This window comes from Myotis myotis, unplaced genomic scaffold (genome assembly GCF_014108235.1).
Source record: "Myotis myotis isolate mMyoMyo1 unplaced genomic scaffold, mMyoMyo1.p scaffold_m19_p_1, whole genome shotgun sequence".
Classification (NCBI taxonomy): domain Eukaryota; kingdom Metazoa; phylum Chordata; class Mammalia; order Chiroptera; family Vespertilionidae; genus Myotis; species Myotis myotis.
Window position 1 is genome coordinate 202,728,859 of NW_023416313.1, and position 24,277 is coordinate 202,753,135.

At 41.7% G+C, this 24,277-nt stretch overlaps 1 protein-coding gene across 12 annotated transcripts in view; it reads right to left on the minus strand.

Annotated features, from left to right (window-relative positions):
* NUMB (NUMB endocytic adaptor protein) overlaps positions 1-24,277 on the minus strand; it is a 147,881-nt gene that overhangs the window by 108,355 nt on the left and 15,249 nt on the right. Inside the window, exon 1 of one of the 12 annotated variants that reach the window (XM_036312308.1) lies at positions 941-995. The exons of the other annotated variants lie outside the window; for them this stretch is intronic. The gene's annotated coding sequence lies outside the window, so the exon portion shown is untranslated. Of the gene's footprint in view, positions 1-940; positions 996-24,277 lie in introns of those variants that run through there. 12 annotated transcript variants of the gene reach the window in all.

Sequence of the window (24,277 nt, forward strand, 5' to 3'; positions counted from 1 at the left end):
ACAGGGACTCAAACAGGTATTTGCACACCAATGTTTATAGCAGCATTATTCACAATAGCCAAAGGATGGAAATAATCCAAGTGTCCATTGACAGAAACACAAACAAAATGGTATATACATATAATGAAATATTTAGCCTTAAAAAAACAATATTCTGACACATGCTATACCATGGATAAACTTGAAGACATGCTAAGTAAAATAAAGCAGACACAAATGGACAAATATAGAATGGGAAAAAATAGGTTTACAGTTGGTTCATATGGAAAATACAGTAATAAATAATACAAGAATAAATTGTTTGCCCTAACCGGTTTGGCTCAGTGGATAGAGCGTCGGCCTGCGGACTGAAGGGTCCCAGGTTCTTTTCCAGTCAAGGGCATGTACCTTGGTTGCAGGCACATCCCCAGTAGGGGGTATGCAGGAGGCAGTTGATCGATGTTTCTCTCTCATCGATGTTTCTAACTCTCTATCCCTCTCCCTTCCTCTTCGTAAAAAATCAATAAAATATATTTTTTTTAAAAAAAGAATAAATTGTTTCACATAATCACAACTGTAAACCTACTTTTGCCCCACACTGTATTGTATAATTCTGTGTATATGAGATATTCAGAATAGTCAAATTCAGAGACAGAAAGTAGGAAGGTGGTTACAATGGGCTAGGTGTGAAGGAGGGAAAATGGGGAGTTACTGTTCAATGGGTAGAGTTTCAGTTCTGGAGATGGATGGTGGTGATGGTTGAACAATGTAAATATACTGAATCCCACTGAACTATACACTTCAAAATTGTTAAAATGGTAAATTTTATGTTATGTGTATTTTATCACAATAAAAAAAAATGCAAACCTTAATAACTTCTAGGCTGAAATGAACATTGTGTTTATTTTTGAGTCCTAAAAAGTGAAATTAAAACAAACAGAAAAGCCCACCAAAACACTACCTTGGTTATTCTTGAGCCTGTCCTATTATTTAGGACCCCCCAACACAGTCATCAAGAATAGTACCGTCTGGGGTGGGGGCTGGGCTAGAGGAGGTCAATGGGGGGGGGAGGCTGGGTTGGGCTAAAAGAGGTCATTGGGGGGGAAAAGGGGACATATGTAATACTTTCAACAATAAAGATTAAAAAAAAAAAGAATAGTACCACGTGCAAATATTCACACTGAGATTCAAAGCATAGCTCTGTAAGTTAATTTGCATATATACTCTAATAATGAAACATTGAATCAGAGCTACAACATGTAGCTTCTTTGCCTAATTTTACAATTACCTGAGATTAAAGTCCCATGTAAATTAATTTTCTTTTCTTTGGCAAAAAACTCAAGGTCTCTAGTAGAACACAAAAGAATGAAGAACTCAAATAAAAATATCTGAAATATCTGAATATGCATATTAGAAAGTCTCCAGAAAACTGAAGAGTACACTATTGAGATCTGAGATTCAAGAATACACAGTTTATGGCCAAAATAAGTAAAAGGGGGAACCAAATCTGACATAAAATATTAAGAATAGAAAGCCCCAACCAATCCCATCATCCTGTCCCTTGACTCCTTAGAGAAAGGTGTGACTCCAGCATAACTTAAAATGCTTAGTTAGGGCATACCTAGGGAATTCATCCCATCAAGGAGTGGCAGGTACTTAAGGACTGAAACCAAACTTTGTCCTAGCTGAAACTTTATTGAACAGGATATTTCAGTGCAGAAGCAGTGCTCCTGCTTAGTCAGGTGCACTCTCACCTCATGGGATGCTGCCTTCTGACTCCCTCCTTATAAGCAAAGGAAAGCCAGGTCAACATACCCATCCTCCAAAGAAAACCAATACTACTAGCTTGAACTGTGAAAAATCAACAGTGAAATCATTAGGTCACAATCAGCCCTTAAAGAGAAAGAGAGGAATAGAATGGAAAAGATGAGTGCTTTACATGTAATAAGTAAAGATGAATACTGATTCTCATTTTTCTTTCAACTGTGTGTATGTACGTTAGAGACTCCTCTAACGTACCATAAAAAAATGTTTATAACTCATTCTTATAGAGAAATGTTTATACATGTATGCTGATGACATAAACAATATGTTTGTAATACCAACAAAATGGAAAAATACAAATGTGCATCTTTAGGAGAAAAGATAAATTGTGGTATAGTCATACAATTAATACATGTATCTGAGAAAATGAACCAGTTACACATATCACTATAGATTAAATAAATTTTAAAATATAATGTTGAAAAAAAACCATCAACAAAACAAAAAGGAAGCTGATGGTATGGGAGAACATATGTGGCAATGATACATCTGATAAAGGGTCAATATCCAAAATATATAAGGAACTTATACAAGTTAGCAAAAGGAAAACAAATATTCCAATTAAAAAATGGGCAAGTCCTAACTGGTTTGGCTCAGTGGAAGAGCACTGGCCTGTGGACCAAGAGGTCCGGGGTTTGATTCCAGTCAAGGGCACGTGCCTCAGTTGCAGGTTCCTCGCTGGTCTGGGCCCTGGTTGGGGCGAGTGCAGGAGGCAACCAATCAATGTGTTTCTCTCACATTAATATTTCTCTCTGTCTTTCCCTCTCTCTTCCACTCTCTCTAAAAATCAATGGAGAAATATCCTTGGGTGAGGATAAAACAAAAAAAAAATGGGCAAAGGACCTAAATAGACACTTCAAAGTTGACATACAGATGGCCAAGAGACATGAGAAAATGCTCAAAGTCACTGATCATCAGAGAGATGCAAATTAAAATGACAATGAGGTATCACCTCATATCTGTCAGAATGGCTACCATCAACAAATCAATAAATGACAAGTGCTGGCGAGGATGTGGAAAAGGGAACCCTAGTACACTGCTGGTGGGAATGCAGACTGGTGCAGCCGTTATGAAAAACAGTATGAAGTTTCCTAAAAAAATTAAATATGGAATTGCCATTTGACCCAGCGATCCCACTTCTAGAAATATATCCTAAGAAATCCAAAACACCAGTCAGAAAGAATGTATGCACCCCTATGTTCATTGCAGCACAATTTACAATAATTAACATCTGAAAACAGCCCAAGTGCCCATCAGTAGATGAGTAGATAAAAAAGCTGTGGTATATTTATTTACTAGTATACCATAGAACACTATGCAGCAATAAAAAAGAAGAATGTCTTACCCTTTGAGACAGCATAAAGGGACTTGGAGAGTATCATGCTAAGTGAAATAAGTCAGTCAGAGAAAGACAAGTATCACATGATCTCACTCATATGTGGAATCTAATTAACAAAATAAACTGATGAACAGAGTGGATCCAGAGACATGGAAGCATGGAACAGAGGGCAGAATCTTGGAGGGAAGGCAGGGGAGGATGGGTGGGTGGGAGGTAATCAACCACAGACCTTATATGCATATATGCATAACCAATGGACACAGACAGTGGGGTGGTAAGGGCCTGGAGTGGAGGGCGGGGGGGGGGGGGGGGCAGAGCTGGAGGGGGCCAATGGGGGGAAAAGGGAACATATGTAATACTTTCAACAATAAGATTTTTTTTAAATTTATATATCAAAAATAAATAAATAAAATATAATGTTGATTAGCCAAAGCAAATAAGAATATATATGGTTCCATTTTTATAGTTAAAAAATAAGCAAAAGTAAACAATATATTTTTGAAATGCATAGAAATTTGGGGTCAACTTAAAAAGAAGGGAATGATAAATGAAACAAAATTCTGAAGAGCTTTATCCCGGTGGAGAGACAGTTGAATGAAAATCAAGGAGAAATATACCAACAATGTTTTATTTCTTAAGCTGGGGGGTGGGTTCAAAGGTACTGCAGTGTTTTATTATATGCTTCATTATTTACATACTGGAGGCCCAGTGCACAAAATTCATGCACGGGTAGGGTCCCTAGGCCTGGCTGGTGATCAGGGCTGACCTGTGGGGCGACTGGGTGATTTGCGGGGTCAGTGCATGTCATAGCAACTGGTCATTCCACTGGTCATTCCCCCCCCCCCATTTGGTTGATTTGCATATTAGGCTTTTATTATACAGGATACAGTACCACATTCTTGTCTATGTATCAAATACTTCATAGTAGAAATGGAAAATAGAAAAGGAGAGGGGAAGGAGAGGAGGAGAGGAAAAGGAGAGGGAAGGGAAGAAGAGGACAGATACCCATAATGTAGGCCAACATAAATCTTCTACCTTCCCCTAGAAAGGTAACATAGCTAAAATTAAATGCAAGTAAGTCACTTACCTATCTTTGATTTTAAAAATTAAGATAATGAAAAAAGTAATTTTCAATAAAATCCTATATTTTAATCTGTAAATGCTCAAGTATAACCATCCTAGAATTCATATTAATAAGGAAATAGACACTTGCACTGATACATAAAAATGCCATGAATGTGACAGCTACAAATGTAAATTAACACAATAAGCTGTACTGGAAAATCAGATACCATGAGGGGCAATGCATTGGTAATATGATTTTTCTGAAAAAGTTAACAACCATTGTTAAATTTCTGAACAAAACAAATAAAGTACAATTTGTTTACGCAACAGTTGCGTTCCTGGAAAATCCAGTATCTATCAAAACCATGAAAAAAATTCTTGTGTTTAAATGTAAAACAGAATTAGGATCAGATAAGAACAAACAAGTTTTTCACCTACAAAGGAGATCTGGCGGAATGTTCGAAAATCATGCAGAACTCTCTCATACCTTGTGGTATGTATGGTATTCCTGGCTCCTTGCTCACTCAAAGCCAGTGCTGCAGCCACCCCACCCAAATCACTGTGGCAACCAAAAGTGCACCTCAAAGATCCAAACACCTAACAGGGGAGGTACTGACCCTTAAGAACCAGTAATATCAAGAAAGGCTAGATCCCAGTGTAGTCTCCACACCACAAAGCTGAATTGTAATGATTAGTTTGGCAAAGAAGGAATCCTCATTCTATGAAAAAAATTCATTATTAAGGAAAACAAAAAGGCAGACAAAAACCTAAGGATAATCACCCTAAATAAAAGTGATACATCAAACCAGAGGTGGGCAATCTTATAACCCATATGATAGCAACCCATATGTTGTTTTACTAAATACAACAAATGCCCCAATTGAAGAACACAGTAACTCTCAAGAAGTATGTTATAGTTTATAAAGCATTTTCATTTAAATTTGTTAATTGCAAACTTTAATTACTATGCTTATAGCAATTCTATGAGTTAAATATCATTATTCTTTTCATATTACTTATAAGGAGAACACTCTCAAAAAGGTAAAAGTCATATAGTTAATAAACTGACACAAGACTTCAAAACCTGATTTCAAATCCTGTGTTCTTTCCATCAAACTATACTGCTTCACAAAGATCCATCATCTTCTACTTAAACATTCCAGAATCCCACAGTAGATCTGACAGGAGTTAACAAGTCTCTTTTAAAACCTTTCAGTTTGGGAGTGCATTTTCCCTTTTTCTAAAGACTGAAGATTGCATAAAAGTCTCACCAGAGAAGAACAGAGCAGACCACAGATCCACACACAAAGCAAAGCAGACTGGCACTGAGCAGAGCAGAGCGGAGCACACCGGAGAGCGGCAGAGCTGTCTGCAAGGAGAGGGGCCTGGCTCCAGGGCAGCCTCAGAGCCTTGCTGTTTTCACAGCCTTGCTGTATCACAATTGAGCTGTTTTGCACTGAATCAAGTTTCCTTCTTCAATGCATCCCAAATTGGGTATTCCTGTTGGTGTTGAATTGGCACCAATGACCATCGACCAGATACCATAAATTGACACATCTTACTTCCAGAAATAAGTTAGAGGTAGCCCTAACCGATCTGGCTCAGTGGATAGAGCGTCGGCCTGAGGACTCAAGGGTCCCAGGTTCGATTCAGGTCAAGGGCATGTACCTTGGTTGCGGGCACATCCCCAATAGGGGGTAACCGATCTGGCTCAGTGGATAGAGCGTCGGCCTGAGGACTCAAGGGTCCCAGGTTCGATTCAGGTCAAGGGCATGTACCTTGGTTGCGGGCACATCCCCAATAGGGGGTATGCAGGAGGCAGCTGATCGATGTTTCTCTCTCATCGATGTTTCTAACTCTATCCCTCACCCTTCCTCTCTGTAAAAAATCAATAAAATATATTTTAAAAAAAAGAGGTAGTAAGAAACTTGCCCAAGTTCAAATAATAAATGTAGAGCCTGACCTGAACCCCTATTTTTAAATCTCCAAAACTATGCTATTATATGCTACAATCTCTAGCTCTTGAAAGCAAGCACAATGTTTTTACTTCTTGGCTTAGTTTGTACAAGCTGCTATTTGCAAACTACCAAGCTGAGAAGTTTAAACAGTAAATAAACCTTTATTTCCTATAGTTCCAGAGACTGAGAATTCCAAGATTAGGGTGTCCACAGATTTGGTGCCCTCTTCTTAATTCATAGCTGGTCATCTTCTCTGTGTCCTCACATGGCAGATGGGGGCAAGAGAGCTCTAAGGGGTTCTTTTCAAAGAGCACTAATCCCACTCATGAGGGCTCCACCTTCATGACCTAATTATCTCCCAAAGGCCCCACTTCCTAATACCATCACACAGGGAGTTAGGATTTCAACACATGAATTTTGGGGCACACAAACATTAAAACAAAAAACAAACAAACACACGACCCTTCAGTTAGGGGAGACATGCATAACCATTAAGAACTTTATAAAATCTTGATTAACCTCTAACATTGTCACTAGATCAGTCCTCTCAGAAACACTTATCTGAAGTTCTTCTGAGAATGGCTACAAGATGGGCTGGCATACTGAATTAGCTCTCATTTATGACAGGTAGATTAACTTTAAAACTTTAAAAGATACTGTGCCATGACTCTTACTTAATAATACACTTTCATGATTCCAAACACCTATATGCACACAACAGTTTACAATATAAGACAAAAATAGAAGCAAAGGCATTCTTAGGCGTGATGTAAGAGAAAAAAGGAAGTAATATGCTTATTATTTCAGCTGAAGAAATAAGAAAGTTAAGATCAGATATCAGCAAGCCTAATCTTCTTAGACACATCTCTAAAGGGCAGAATAATATACTCAGGCTTCCCTAAAAAATAGTAGATAATAATCTACAAGACACTAATTCAAAACCAAAATTCAAGAAGAAAAAATAACTTAATTGACATTTCTATTTTAAAAGAAAAAATGTATGGTTCTGAATTCATGGGTAAAGTTTAATTCACTAGAGTAGAGTGAAGGCTTTCAGGAGTTATAATATGCAAGCATGTTAGTTATAATGTAAACATACAAACTGAAAGTCTATCTTTTATTATTTTATCCCTCCTTTTTGTTCCTCTTTCCCAAAGATGATCTTTACCTGTCATAACTATGGTTGTCTAAGCCAAAATCTCTACCTCAAAAACCACTTTATTTCCTCCCTTATATACAGTCTTATATTTCTTTTTCCTTACTTAAAATTCACTCCATTACAACTTCTACATCTCTAGACACATGGCACTAATTTTTTTATTAGTAGCTAATGGAAACTACATGCAATAAAACTTAAAAGAATATCAACTACCTGGATATTTCTAAAACACGACCACAAATACAAACAAAGCATTTCAGTCTGCTGTTATATTGGGGGGGGAAAAAAGTAATTTATTCTTTAAAAAACTCCAATTCAAGGTTGCTAGGGGCATAGGTTAAAATTAGATTTAAATGTCTTACCCTAAAGCAGTGGTTCTCAACCTGTGGGTCACGACCCCTTTGGGGGTCAAACAACCCTTTCACAGGGGTCGCCTAAGACCATCGGAAAACACATATATAATTACATATTGTTTTTGTGATTAATCACTATGCTTTATGTTCAATTTGTAACAATGAAAGTACATCCTGCATATCAGATATTTACATTACAATTCATAACAGTAGCAAAATTACAGTTATGAAGGAGCACGAAAATAATTTTATGGTTGGGGGTCACCACAACATGAAGAACTGTATTAAAGGGTCGCAGCATTAGGAAGGTTGAGAATCACTACCCTAAATCCTAAAGACATGCTAATCCCCAGACACATTTACAGAAATTTCAAAGGGATTGACATGAGTTCTGGCACGCACGCACGCACGCACGCACACACACACACACGCACACACACAGAAACCAACAAAGAAGTACAGGACTCACTTGAAAATATAATAGCTGCTATATATATGTCTATGTGTGTATATATGTACATGCATGTGTGTGTATATATATATCACTTACTATATATTAGGCATTATTCTAATAATATAAATACAAGTGTGTATATATTTCATCAACACAAAGAAACACTAAGAGGTCGGGACTATAATTCCAATTTTCAATATGAGAAACCATGGCTTTGAAAGATTAAAAAGGCTTCTAGTCAAGATAGTGTAGGACATTCACCCAAATAACAATCAATATATAAATGTATCAAATATATAAGTAAACATAGGTGGCTCAAAAAAAATAATACTTCTCAGTGATAGGGAACATAAATGCAAAAAGGTGATACTGAAGCCTGGGGCCTCCTCGGCTCATGGTCCAGAAGCAGAGCCCAAGAGACTTTATAAAATGTCCTTGTTTTATAGACACAAAGAGCCTGAAGTCTAGGTTAGGTTAGCTAGTCACACAGCTAGTTAGTGGCAGAGGTAGGTCTATCACTTAAATTCTAAGTGATAGATTACTAGTTTTATGCTTAATGAAGCACACTTTTTATTCTGAGTTATTCTTTCTAGAGACTATTTTTAACTCCTTTTCAGAACCTCTCAATTGTGTCATCCCAAAGCTGGAAACCACTCCCTTCCTAGTGGTAGGAAAGTCCTGTGTCTGGTTGATAAATAGGAAGGCGAAATTTGAGAGATTCTACATCACAAAGTTTGCTTAGACATGATCAATAACTTTAGTTATAAAGACACTTTCTTTAACTACGGGAAACTGGCTGCTTAGTATTGGAGCTGCCAGAGGCTACTAGTTAGAAAAAGGTTTTTGTAACTTTATTGCATTTAAAAATAATCTTTCAGATTATCATTATTGGTTTGCTGGGAAGGTAAAAAAGGTTCAAAAGTGTCAGCTTCTGATTTCCTTAGGTAAGAAGGATATATTTTGTAACATTTTTTTAAACATGATAGGAATGTTTGCTAGGTGTAGACAAACTCCTCATTTACAAGTTTTCTAAGCTTCAAAGAACTTTACAAATGCTAATGATGCTTATGCACCATTTTTCTCCCATAAAAAAAAAAAAAGGCAGAATCTAAAAAAACCCATTTTCAGGCCATAGTTCTTTAAAGCACTTTTTAATATGGTTACATATGAGCTAGAACTTTGAGGTATACTTTATATATACTAAAACTCACTTTTAAGTTACACCTCTGAGTTTGAAAAACACATGCAATCATGTAACCACCACGACAATCAAGACATAGATCATATACAAACAATAGAAAACACCCCCAAAAATGTCCTCATCTACTGCAGTCAAATCATCCCCGTACAACTTGGCAACCACTAGTCAGTTTTCTGTCCCTTTAGTTTTGCTTATTCCAATATATTATTTAAAAAACCTACATTCAAGCCAAATGGATATGTAGCTTTTTGAGTCTGGCTCCTTTCACTTATCATAATGCATTTGATATCCACCCATGTTGTTATATGCACTGACAAGTAGTATTCCACTGTATGGATGTATCAAAGTTTATCAGTTCATCAGTTGAAGTATATTTGGGATTGATTCCAGTTTGGGGCATTAGCATACATTTATGTGTGACTCTACGTTTTCATTTCACTTAAGAAAATCCTTAGCAGTGGGGCTATTGGTTCATTATAGTAAGCGTATGTTTAATTGTTCATGAGAGCTTGCCACACTGTTTTCCAAAAAGACTGTACTAACAGTGAATAACAGTTATTTTTTCTAAGTTCAGATCTTGTCATAAATTTCATTAAAAGATCCTAAATGGATCCAGATATTTTCAGAGGAAATTATTTTCCTGTGTCCTATTTATAGAAAGAAGTTAACAAAGGAAGTTGGACTTGAAAATTAATAGTCTTTAATGTTATGTTTGACATCACATTCACAAGCTCTATAGGTCACTAACTGTGTGTGTGTGTGTGTGTCAATCCATTTGGCTTGAATGTGGGTTTAAAGTGTTTATTTAAAATGGGAAATCCCACAATATACAGATGCTATCCTTATAAAGAGGGAATATGCTAATTGACCCTCGTGCCATCACAAAGATGGTGGCGCCCACAGCCACAAGATGGCTGGCAGGAGAGGGCAGTTGTGGGTGACTAGGCCAGTGGGGGAGGGCAGTTGTGGGCAACCAGCCCAGCAGGGGAGGGCAGTTGGGGGTGACCAGGCTGGCAGGGGAGAGCAGTTGGGGACGACTGGGCCGGCAGGGGAAGGCAGTTTGGGGCGACTGGGCCGGCAGGGGAGCAGTTAGGTGTCGATCGGGCTGGCAGGGGAGTGGTTAGAGGCTGATCAGGCAGGCGAGCAGTTGGGAGCCAGCAGTCCCGGATTGTGAGAGGGATGTCTGACTGCCGGTTTAGGGATCAGGCCTAAACCGGCAGTCAGACATCCCCCAAGGGGTCCCAGATTGGAGAGGGTGCATGCTGGGCTGAGGGACACCCTTCCCGCCCCCGCCCCCAATGTGCAAATTTCATGCACCAGGCCTCTAGTATTATAGAATTGTACCCTTGAAACCTACATAATTTTATTAACCAACTAGAGACCCAGGGCACGGATTCATGCACCGATGGGGTCCCTGGGCGTGGCCTGCAGTGAATGGGCTGAAACCTGCATCCAACATCCCCCAAGGGATATAGCAGTGTGCAAAGTGGCAGGTGGCCGGGGAGCCGCCCCAGCTCATCCTAGCACTGCTCATCCCAGTTAGCTGAGAGGTGCTCCCACTGAGGGAGCACACTGACCACCAGGGGACAGCTCCTGCATTAAGCATCTGCCCCCTGGTGGTCAGTGCGCATCAGAGCGCCGGATCGATGGGTCGTTCGGTCACTTCGGCTTTTATATTCAGGCAGTCCTCGGGTTACATCAGACTTGACATACGTTGTTTCATGGTTACATCGCCATCGCCCATTTATTTATAAAAAACAAAAGTTCCGTCATTTCGACATATGTACATATTTGCTTTAAGTTTTTTATTATTTATTTACCACAAATAAAGGTCAGGAATTGTTATCTTTCTTTAAAATTTTTTTTTACTGTTTCACTTCATTACTGCTGTGTATGTGCTCCATGTGAGTGGCATAGGTGCTTATGTAGATGGGTTCCAACTTACAGCAAAAATCACATTACGTTGCACCATAGGAACGGATTTCCGACATAACCCAAGGACCTGCTGTATATAGATGTCACTCCAATAAATTCAATGATTTTTTTTAAACCACTAAAATGAAACACAAGAATGGGAGATTCCAAGTGGCTAAGTGTGTATAAATTCTGGTCATTTTGGACATAAATGAGAAGGAAGCAGAAAGAAGAAATACATATCATAAAAGATTTGATCTTTCCAACTCACTCTTTTTATCCAGTTTAGGTTTCACAGTTCACTGATACAATCACTGCTCACAATCAATTCAATGTTTCCCATGTCTCTTTCCTCTCCCTCTCTCTTAGCACCTCCAACTCACCTTCAAGACTGCAACAGAGCCGAAACCGGTTTGGCTCAGTGGATAGAGCGTCGGCCTGAGGACTGAAGGGTCCCAGGTTCGATTCCGGTCAAGGGCATGTACCTGGGTTGCGGGCACATCCCCAGTGGAGGATGTGCAGGAGGCGGCTGATCGGTGTTTCTCTCTCATCGATGTTTCTCACTATCTCTCTCCCTTCCTCTCTGTAAAAAATCAATAAAATATATTTTTAAAAAAAGACTGCAACAGAGCAGTAGAATATTGAAGAAAATCACATATCCAAGGAGAACAGTTACTGTCATAAATTCACAATTAACCTCAACCAAAGCAATATTACTCTAAAAGCTCCCTGTAGTGGCTGTTTTATATATTTCCCCCAATCCTTAAACACTTCACCCTTCCTCTCTATTCCACCCACCACTTTTAATTTAAGACACTTTCATTAAGAAAATAGAAGCCATCAGAGGAAAGCTCCCTACTCTTTCCACAACCAAATCTATAACATCCCACCCAAACTAAACCAGTTATCTCTTTTTTCCCTAATTTAAAATGAGTAAACATCTCTGATTATTATTAAAGGGCAACCGGAGTTTGCTCTTTATATTATCTCTTGCACTTGAAAATTTCTTTCCTTCCATAATTCACTCTCTCCTGTATCATCAATCTTTCCTCCTTTATAAGATCAGTGCTATTATCATGTAAATATGTACCACTATCTCCCACTATAAATTTTTTAAAGTATTCCATCATTCCCTACTCAGCTATGCTCTACCTCCTCCCCCATTACACAATTACCCATTGCTGCCACAATTCTCAAAAAAGTTATCAACTCCCACAGTCTCTAATTTTTAACCTTCATTCTGTATTTAACTACTCCAAACTGGTCCACTTCCACAAGTTCATTAAGACTGCCCCTAAACAGAGTTAAAACAGATGGCACACTTAAAGGGATGAATGAAGAGAGCTTAATGAAGAGACTACTAACAAAAGTGTGGGCAGGATTAAGGTAACATTTTTTATTTTGAGTGTATCATTATCTTCATCACATGTTCTCAAATGGCAATTTTCCTATATACTTATCTTCTTATTGTGCATCTCTTCCCACTACTCTATATGCTCAATGAGGACAGAGATTATTTTTTGTTTTGTTTTGTGTTGTTCTGTTTATCCTCACCCTAGAACATATTTTTTCTATTGATATTTAGAGTGAGTGGAAAGGAGGGGGAGAAACAGGGAGAGACAAGAGAGAGAGAGAAACATCAATGTGAGAGATAGAGACACATCAATTGGTTGCCTGCCACATACACAAGCATACCTGGGGATCAAGCCTGCAACAAGTATGTGTCCTTGACCTGAATCGAACCTACAACCCTTCAGACAACAGGCCAACACTCTAACCACTGAGCAACTGGATAGGGTGAGATTGTTAATTCAATTCAAACACCAGTGAGAACCCACTACATGAAAGGAACTGTGCGAGTTATCTACACTAATAAAAGAGAAACATGGTAATTGGTGTATGACCGCTACCCTTTTCATTGGCTAATCAGCGAGATATGCAAATTAACTGTCAGCCAAGATGGCGGCCGGCAGCCAGGCAGCTTGAAACTAACATAAGGCTTGCTTGCCTCAGTGACGGAGGATCGCTGGAGGAAACCAACGTTCCCCGCCTGCGGCTGGAGGCCTCTGAGCGGGCAGTTTAAGAAACATTGTAACAAATACCGCCAGACTTCAGCCAGGAGATTCGCAACATTGTAAGCAAAGGCCAGAAACATACTTTCAGCCCCAGAGGCCTAAGAGCTGGAGCCAAGCCTCAAGGTAAAGCTGGCGCAGAATAAAAAAAAAAAAAAAAGAAGAAAAAAAGGAGCGGTTGGGAACTTCAGTCACTCCCAGCCTGAAAACAGCCCTCAGCCCCTCACCCAGACTGGCTAGGCACCCCAGTGGGGACCCCCACCCTGATCCAGGACACCCTTCAGGGCAAACCAGCCGGCCCTACCCATGCACCAGGCCTCTACCCTATATAGTAAAAGGGTAATATGCCTCCCGGCACCAGGATCAGCGTGACAGGGGGCAGCGCTCAAACCCCCTGATCGCCCTGCGGCTCTGTGTGTGACAGGGGGCGGGGCCCCAACCCCCTGAGCAGCCCTGCTCTGTGCCTGATAGGGGGGAGCTCCCCAACACCCCCCCCCCACGGGCCCTGCTCTGTATGTGATGGGGTAGAGCCATAACCTCCCCATCGGCCCTGCCCTGAGTGTGAGAGTGGCGACGCCCCAACCCCCTGATCGGCCCTGCTCTGTGGGTGACAGAAGGCAGTGCCCCAACCCCCTGATGGGCTCTGCTCTGTGTGTGACGGGGGCAGAGCCCCAACCCCCTGATTGGCCCTGCTCTATGCGTGACAGGGGATGGCGCCTCAACCTCCCCATCAACCCTGCCTTGAGTGTGACAGGGGATGGTGCCCCAACCCCCCAATTGGACCTACCCTGAGCGTGACTGAGGGTGGCATCACAACCTCCCAATCTGCCCTGCTCTGTGCATGACGGGGCGGCGCCCCAACTCCCCAATCAGCCCTGCTCTGAGCCCGACCAAGGGCTGCACCTAGGGATTGGGCCTGCCCTCTGCCACCCGGGAGTGCCGGGAGCCGGTCCATCCTTGCTGTTTCAAGGGACCTGGCATATATGGCATACTGTTTTTAATATGTTTGCTCACCTTCTTGGCACTATGTGTTTTAACCAAGGTCTCTGAGAAAGGTTGTTTCCCCAGGTAGGGATTTTCCCCTGAAGTTAGGGAGGGAATAAAACCTCTTAACTAAAGTGCCAGGTGGGTAATTAATCACTTTAACTACGAACAATCATGCTTAAGCTACATAATCTTTACTCCCTGGAATGGAGATAAGAAACGCCCTAACCTTTGGAATAGAGATTGATAGGATTGGAATCAACTGGTATAAATACAGATGTAAGAAGACAGAACTAAGAAGACAGAACCAGGAGGCACAGAACCTACACAGACAGAAGAACTTCGCTGGAGAGAACATGGCAAAAGATCCTGCACTGAACCTGACTACAGAAATTGGCAAGAGAACCTGACTAGAACCTGGTGACTGAACCTGGCTGGAGAACCTAGCAAGAGAACATGGACACAGAACCTGGCTGGAGATCCTAGCCAGAACTTCGCTGGAGATCCAGACCAGAACTTGGCTGGAGATCCTGGCTAGAGATCCTGGCTAGGCTGCTGATCAACTGAACGCTGTCTCCGTGTCATTCCTTCTTCGCCGACTCCGTCTACGCCTTTGGGGACCCCTGGACCTGCTGGGGCTGGACCCCAGCACGGGAGCAGGCCTAAGCCAGCAGATCGTTATCTCCCGAGGGGTCCCAGACTGCGAGAGGGCACAGGCCGGACTGAGGGACCTCCCCCTCCCCCCCGAGTGCACAAATTTTTGTGCACCGGGCCTCTAGTCCTATATAATAAAAGCTTAATATGCAAATAGACCAAACGGCAGAATGACCGATGAAAAGACCAGTTGCTATGATGCACACTGACCACCAGGGAGCAGACACTCAACACAGGAGCTGCCCCAGGCCAGCCAAGGCGGGTGCCAGTGGGGGCCCCCAGATCACCCCACTAGTCACCCCACAGATTGGCCCTGATCGCCAGCGAGGCCTAGGGACCCTACCCGTGCCCAAATTTCATTCACCGGGCCTCTAGTAAAGAATAAGGCAAAGTGCCGTAACCGGTTTGGCTCAGTGGATAGAGCGTCAGCCTGTGGACTGAAAGGTCCCAGGTTCAATTCCGGCCAAGGGCATGTACCTTGGTTGCATGTACCCCCAGTAGGGGATGTGCAGGAGGCAGCTGATCGATGTTTCTCTCTCATCGATGTTTCTAACTCTCTATCCCTCTCCCTTCCTCTCTGAAATCAATAAAAAAATAAAATAAAATAAGAGTAAGGCAAAGTGCCCTGGCTGGTGTGGTTCAGTTTGTTAAGCATCGTCCTGTGCACCAAAAGGTGGTGGGTTTGATTCTCGGTCAGGGCACATACCCAGGTTGCAGGTTCAATGCCTGGTCAGGGCACATACAGAAGACAACTGATTGATGTTTCTCTCTCACATCAATGTTTCTCTCTCCCTCCCTCCTTCTCTCTAAAAATCAATAAAATTTAAGAAAAAAAATAGAAAAACAATAAGGCAAAGTGACAAGGATCCTGTTCCCTATCCTATATAACAAAAGAGAAACATGTAAATTGACCATCCCTCTGCTACACCCACCAGCCAATCAGGGAGTGAGTACGCAAATTAACCCGACAAAGATGGCGGGTTAATTTGCATACACAGGCGCCAGGCGGGAAGAGCAGAGCGGGAGAGCCGGAGGCTTGTGGGGACGTGGCTCCCTTTGTCGCTCCCAGCGACCCAAGGAGCCACATACCCCCAAGCCGCCGGGTGGAGAGCAGAGCAGGAAAGCCAGCAGAGAGTGGAGTGGCTTGGGGAACTTGGCTCCCCAAGCTGCTAGACGGAGAGCAGAGAGGGAGAGCTGGCGGCTTGGAGGACTTGGCAGAGTGGGAGGCTGTGGGATGGAGACAGAGCAGGAAGGGAAAACCAAGAGTGCGGGGAGCACCAGGAATGCTGGGAATCGTAGTTCTGGTGGCAGACAGGTCTCCTAGACCAGGGATGGGCAAACTTTTTGACTCGAGGGCCACAATGGGTTCTTAAACTGGACCGGAGGGCCAGAACAAAAGCATGGATGGAGTGTTTGTGTGAACTAATATAAATTCAAAGTAAACATCATTACATAAAAGGGTACGGTCTTTTTTTTTTTTTTAGTTTTATTCATTTCAAACGGACCGGATCCAGCCCGCGGGCCGTAGTTTGTCCACGGCTGTCCTAGACAATAGAGCAAAGTAAGCCTGGAGCAAGTTACTGTTGCGGTGGGGGATGGAGGGAAAGCAAAGGTGAGAGACATAAGTAAAATCAGAGTGTCTAGGAAAAATTAAAGGGAAGATATCCTAAAACTTCCAGGAAATTTCCACCAATGAAGCAAAGAAAAAAAAAGCCTCTATTTTTCTGTGAGAAATAAACCAAACTGCGTTGGGGTCTCAGACAATTCACTCATATGATTGCAAAGACAAAAACTCCCAGATTGGAGAGGGCTCCCCTGAGGGCTCCTAGATTGGAGAGGGTGCAGGTCGGGCTGAGGGACTCACCCCCAGTGCATGAATCTTCATGCACCGGACCCCTAATATGTACATAATCTAGGGAGAAAAGGTATACTTAATTATAATGCAAACCAGACAATATGTCACGTAGTATTGGAACAAAGTGCTATGGAATCGAAAGAGATAAAATGTAGAGAAAGTGATAAGAAAGCCTTCGTCCTAGCCAGTTTCTCAGTGGTTAGAGCACTGACCCTTGGATTAAAGCAGCGGTTCTCAACCTGTGGGTCGCAAACAATGAAAATACATCCTGCATATCAGACATTTACATTACGATTCATAACAGTAGCAAAATAACAGTTATGAAGTAGCACGAAAATAATTTTATGGTTGGGGGTCACCACAACATGAGGAACTGTATTAAAGGGTCGCAGCATTAGGAAGGTTGAGAACCACTGGAAAGGGTCATGGGTTTGATTCTGGTCAAGGACTTGTACCTCAGTTGCAGGCTCGATCCCTGGCCCATGTCGGGTGAGTGCGGGAGGCAACAATAGATGTGTCTCTCTCACGTAGATGTTTCTCTCTCTGTCTCTCTCCCCGTCCCTTCGACTCTCTCTAAAAGTTAATGGAAAAAATATCCTCAGGTGAGGAATAACAAAAACCAAAAAGAAAGAAAATGAAGGAAGCCTCATGTAAGAAGATGTTTCTATTATAGCTTGGAATGAAAAAGAAAAAGCATTCAAAGTAAACCAAATAGCCTTATTAAAAGGAAGAGAAGGTAAAGGGCATATCACTTCAAGTTCTCTTGAGTAAAATATATATACACACACACACACACACGCCATTTATTGAATAGCACACCACAGGGAGTATGGAATGGGGCTGCAGGCATGGAGAACATTCAAGATATTTAATATTACACCCAACCCAAATTTCAAAGTAATTTAATTATATGCTTCCAAAAAGAAAAGCCAAGTATTTTAGCAGTATTCTCAAGAGTCAGAGTCATAATTTTACTATTAACTTATAATAATACTTTGTTGTCCATAAGGTTCATTACAGAACCTTACTGGCAGTTGGTCATATATTCATTCAATAAGAATGTATTAATTACCAATCAAATACCAGAGAGTCTAACCCAGCCGTGGGCAAACTACAGCCCACGGGCCGGATCCAGCCCATTTGAAATGAATAAAACTAAAAAAAAAAAAAAAAAAGACCGTACCCTTTTATATAATGATGTTTACTTTGAATTTATATTAGTTCACACAAACACTCCATCCATGCTTTTGTTCCGGCCCTCCGGTCCAGTTTAAGAACCCATTGTGGCCCTCGAGTCAAAAAGTTTGCCCACCCCTGGTAACCAGTACTTCAGCACTATACACAAAAATCACAGAATTTTAAAGGTTAAGAATGATTTAGAAGAATCAAAATAATTTTAAAGAATGACAAAATGAGGGGTGGGGCCTCACCATATGAGATATTTAAAAGTTTACTACAAAGCTATAGTAAATAAAGATAGTATAGTACTAGCTAAGGGACAGGTAACTAGAGCATAAAAACAGGCCCACATGTATATAGAAATATGAGTTAAGATCCTCATTGAAGATCAGTGAGGAATAGATGCTACTCAATAAATGGTGTTGGTATTATTTATTTGCTATATGAAAACTGAATTATCCTATCTAATAAAAGAGAAACATGGTAATTGGCGCACGACCGCTACCCTTCCCATTGGCTAATCAGGGCAATATGCAAATTAACTGCCAGCCAAGATGGCGGCCGACAGCCAGGCAGCTTGAAACTAACATGAGTCTTGCTTGCTTCAGTGACGGAGGACTCCAACGTTCCCCGCCTGCCGCTGCAGGCCTCTGAGCTGCAACTCTAAGCAACTATGCAACAAATATAGAAGCTAAACAAAACCCCAGAAACCTGCTTTAGTCTACCGGGCTTCAGCCAGCAGGATCACAATATTGTAAGCAAAGGCCAGAAACCTACTTTCAGCAGCGGAGGCCTAAGAGCTGGAGCCAAGCCTCAAAGCTAAAGCTGTCCCAGAATAAAAAAAAAAGAAAAAAAGGAGGGGTTGGGAGCTTCCGTCACCCCCAGCCTGAAAACAGCCCTCAGCCCCTCACCCAGACTGGCCAGGCACCGCAGTGGGGACCCCCACCCTGAAGGGTGTGTGACCAGCTGCAAACAGCCATCATCCCCTCACCCAGGCTGGCCAGGCACCCCAGTGGGGACCCCCACCCTGATCCAGGACACCCTTCAGGGCAAACCAGCCACCCCCCACCCGTGCACCAGGCCTCTACCCTATATAGTAAAAGGGTAATATGCCTCCCAGCACCGGGATCAGCGGAGCTGCGAGGCCTCCTGGCACCGGGATCAGCGTGACAGGGGGCAGCTCCCAAACCCCCTGATCGCCCTGCGGCTCTGTGTGTGACAGGGGGCAGGGCCAAAACCTCCCTATCAGCCCTGCTCTGTTCCTGACAGGGGAAAGCGCCCCAACCCCCTGATCAGCCCTGCTCTGTGCCTGATAGGGGGGAGCTCTCTAACCCCCTGATCACCCTGCGGCTCTGTGTGTGACAGGCTGCGGCGTCCCAACCCCCTGATCGGCCCTGCTCTGTGTGTGACAGGGTGCAGCACCCAACCCCCCCCACCCCCCAACGGGCCTGGCTCTGTGTGTGACGGGGTAGAGCCATAACTTCCCCATCGGCCTGAGTGTGAGAGTGTCGGCGCCCCAACCCCCTGATGGGCCCTGCTCTGTGCATGACAGAGGGCAGCGCCCCAACCCCCTGATTGGCCCTGCTCTGTGCGTGACAGGGTACAGAGCCCCAACCCCCCTGATGGGCCCTGCTCTGTGAGTGACAGGGGGCAGTGCCCCAACCCCTTGATTGGCCCTGCTCTGTGCGTGACAGGGGACGGCGCCCCAACTCCCCAATCGGCCCTGCTCTAAGCCCGACCAGGGGCTGCACCTAGGGATTGGGCCTGCCCTCTGCCACCCGGGAGCAGGCCTAAGCCAGCAGGTCGTTATCTCCCGAGGGGTCCCAGACTGTGAGAGAGCACAGGCCGGGCTGAGGGACCCCCCTCCCCGCCCCGAGTGCACAAATTTTTGTGCACCGGGCCTCTAGTATTCATTATAATTATTAGAATAACTTAAATGTTTCAGAATCAAACCACCCCCCCCAAAACTATATCCAGTCTAGTACCATCACTTTATATAAGAAATAAAAACCCAGAGAAGTTAAAACACTTACCCAAATCATAGTGTAGCAGCACAGGAATTAAACTCATATTTCATAATTTATTTTTTCAAGAATTTATATTCTCTCATTTAAAACATACAAAATGCTTCCTATCCACCCCAACTTCTTTACATCACCCATGATACAATGACACCAAACCAGAAGTAGAGGAGGCCACAAAAGGCATGGTGAAGGCAAAGCCAATATATACTTTTATTTCCTCCCATCCCCAAATCTTCTTTCAAGGAAACTGGCCCCCAAAAACCTAGCCACCCAGCTAGCATGGCTCAGTGGTTAAGCGTCAACCTATGAACCAGGAGATCACGGTTCTATTCCCGGTCAAGGAACATGCCTAGATTGCGGACTCCATCTCCAGTGAGAGATATGATGGAGGTAGCTGATCAATGATTCTTTCTCATCACTGATGTTTCTTTCTCTCTCTCCCTTCCACTTCCTCTCTGAAATCAATAAAAAGAGATTTAAAAACGAGAAAAATCTAGCCTTCCCTGAAAGATTAATCTTATCTAAACCCAAACTAATGACAAAGATGAGTTCCATGGTTTCAGTATGCAGGGAATTCCAAAAGAAAAAAAATAATTTTAGGAACTGTGAATCTGTGCCAATACATAAATATCTATGAATATCAAGTATTTAGGCAGTGCTGTTATTAGGTCCAACATTTTTCCAACACAAATTCCATCAACCTCAAACCTCACTCAGTTTGTTTCCAAAGGATGTTAAACATTTACATTTAGAGATTTTCACAAAGACCAGTTAAACAAACACTGCTGACTGTCTGAAAGTAACTGCTCCAATTCCAACACTCAACTAAGGTAAAGAGAGAAATTACATCTTCTCTAGAAATTAAAGCACTCAATATCAGGTTACTAGGGTTGTCCACCATCTGTTAAGTCAGATAAAACTTTCATTCTATAAATCTACCCCTGGTATATATTACAGGAGTACTGATAGTAAAGGAAGAGAAACTGGTAGAGAGTCTATTTACAAACTTAGAAATCTTAAACTCTAAGAATGCAAAAACTGATTGCATTTAATTTAATCACTTTAGCAATGAGTAGTTAAAGTGTGAGTTCTGCAGCCAGACTATCTAGGTTTGAATCCCAGTAGACCACTTGCTCTATGATTTTGAGCAAACTGCTTAACATTTGTATCTCAGATTCCTCAACTGGAAAATAAAGACAATAATAGTACCTACCTTCATTCAGGTGATTAAATTCGTGTATTTAAATTGCTTAGAACATGCCTGGATAGAGTGTTAGCTGCTGCTAGTATTATTATTACCTGATACCCTTACTAGACTATCAGTTCTCACGTGTGGCTCTAACACAGAATAGTTTACTAGCCAGATCATGCACTTTTAATGTTCTTGAATCAATGATTCAACATACCAAATTCAAAAAAGAGCTCTACAAAACACAGTCTAGAGTCTTCCTTTTGAATCATTTACTTATCAGTCAAATAAAGTTCTTACAAACATTAATCAAGAGCAAATATTTACTTAACTCCAAAAAACTATATGAATTTTCACTATGATATAAAATTTCTAAAAAATCTTTACTAGAAATAAATGTTTTCCATTTTACTTTTAATTACAAATTAACCTCTGATCTTACAAGTCTGATAAGAAATCTAGGTCCATATATAGTAATTAAAATGATTCTTTTAAGATACTAGAGGCACTGGTAGGGTCCCTAGGCTTGACTGGCAATCAGGGCCTACCTGTGGGGCGACCAGCAGGGTGATTGGGGCCCCCACTTGCACCCGCCTGGGCGGACCTGGCATTGCCTGCTGGCCACCCCGCCCCCTGCCATGGCAGCTGCTGGTTGGGGCCTGTGGGCTGGGGGCAGCTCCTGCGTTGAGCATCTGTACCCTGGTGGTCAATGCACATCACAGCAACCAGTCAATCTGCTGGTCATTCCACTGTTTGGTCTATTCGCATATTAGGCTTTTATTATATAGGATTTACTATCAATCTGGAAATTTGCCTTTGTAAAAGATTTTAACAACAAAGAATAAATGCTCAACACCTTTAGCCATCTGGAAAATATACATTAAAACCATTCTAAGATATCACTTTAAATCCACTAGAATGGCTAAAAATCAAAGAAACTAACAACCAAAGGAAGTAGTGGAGAAGATATGGAGCAACTGGAGAACACTACTAATGGAGAACCATTTGGCAATCCTATATAATAAAAGCATAATATGCAAATTGTCCCCTTGACTGAGAGGTCATCTGGGAGTTCGACCAGGGGGCGGGGCTGGCGGGGGGAAGGGAGGAAGTACCTGGCCGGCAGCCAGCAGCTGCTAGGGACCCTACCAGTGCACACTGGGCCTCTAGTTTCTAATAAAGTTAAATATACATCTACCCTGCAACCCAATAATTTCACTCCTAGGTATTTCAATCAAAGGAACTGAAACATGTTCACAAAAAGACTTGTACAAGGATGTTTATAGCAGCCTTATTCATAACAGGCAAGAACCAAAAATAATGCAAATGTCTATCAAAAGAATTGAGAAACAACGTTTGATATATCCATAAAGTGGAATACTGTGCCACCTAGGAATTTATCTGTTTACAATAATTATTTGAATTTATTATTCAATGAAAATGTCTTATTTTATTCAAATTGTCTCATTTTAAAATGCATTTTTAAAAATCCTTAGTTGGAGGTAATTGTTATACTAAAAATAACCTTTTTTTGTTCAGTAACTCACTTGGGTGTTCTTGCCACAATATAAATTTTTGAGGAATTTTTTAATTGGTGCTTTTTTGACACAAATAAATCCCAAAGTTTTATTAAGTGATATTCCTATAAAACTCTTAAATATATTTGCACATTTTTTTTTCTTATGCATTTTTGGTGTATGCTCATCCTAAGTAAAGTGTTTTCTCCAGAAATTCCCCACATTGGCTTACAATGGCTATTGTGATGAAAACTCTTAGGAGATACAACTTGGACTTGAGGTAAACTAAATACTTAAACTGTAGTTTAGAGAATACTTTAATGGCATTGTATTTAAAAGAACATATGATTCCTATAATTTTCTACTGATTAAGTGTCCTTAATAAACATGAGACAAAAGGAATTTTAAAAATATGTTAAGCAAAAGAAGTCGAATAAAAAGGGTACAGTAGGGAACATTTGAGATCTTGCTTCCCAGCAGTGTCATCAGTTTTGGCTCAAATAAATTCTTAAAAAATAAAAATACTGATAAAAAGGGCACAGTAGTCCCCCTTCCTTATCCATGGTTTTGCTTTCCATGGTTTCAGTTACCCACAGTCAACCACAGTCCAAAAATATTAAATTTTCCCAACCACTGACATCATCTGCTCCTGACATCTAATCACTGACATCGTCATGGCTCAATGCTCCAGGATCATCCAAAGGAGATGATGGCCCTAGCCAATTTGGCTCAGTGGATAGAGCGTCAACCTGCGGACTGAAGGGTCCCAGGTTCGATTCTGGTCAAGGGCACATGCCTGGGTTGCGGGCTTGATCCCCACTAGGGAGGGTGCAGGAGGCAGCCGATCAATGATTCTCTCTCATCATTGATGTTTCTCTCTCTCCCTGTCCCTTCCACTCTGAAATCAATCAATCAATAAATATATATATATATAAACAAAGGAGATGATGATCCTTCTGACTGTGAAAATTAATAAAGTGAAATCTCACACTACTAAAGTAATGAGTAAGAATCTTAGTAAACTTTAGAAGTCTACTACAGGGGGCTAAAGGAGGGAGCTCTCATACAGCTTCACTAGAGGTCCACTACAGAAAGAATTGTTAACTACAGACCCCCAACAGGAAAGAATCACAGTTACAGACCCCAATAGGAAAAATGTACACTGCCTTTCCCACAGATATCGACCACCACAGCAACTCAACCAATGAGAAGTCCCCATCACCCTGAACTCCTGCTTCTATCCAATTAACTTTCATTTAAAACAACCCTTCCCAATTTCCTCCTTTTTCTCTATAAAATAATGGCCCTTTGTTTGTTGGACATGCCTATGGCTTTTACTATAGTTTGCTTGTCCCAAATTGCCATTCTTTGCTGTGCCCAAATAAACCCATTTTTGCTGTTTTACTTTTAAGGTCAACATGATGTATAGTCAGAAGGTCATTCACTTCACTTCATTTCATATAGGCATTTTATCATCTCACATCAACACAAAAAGGGTGAATACAGTATACTATTTTGAGACAGAGACCATAGTCACATAACTTTTATTGTCATAAT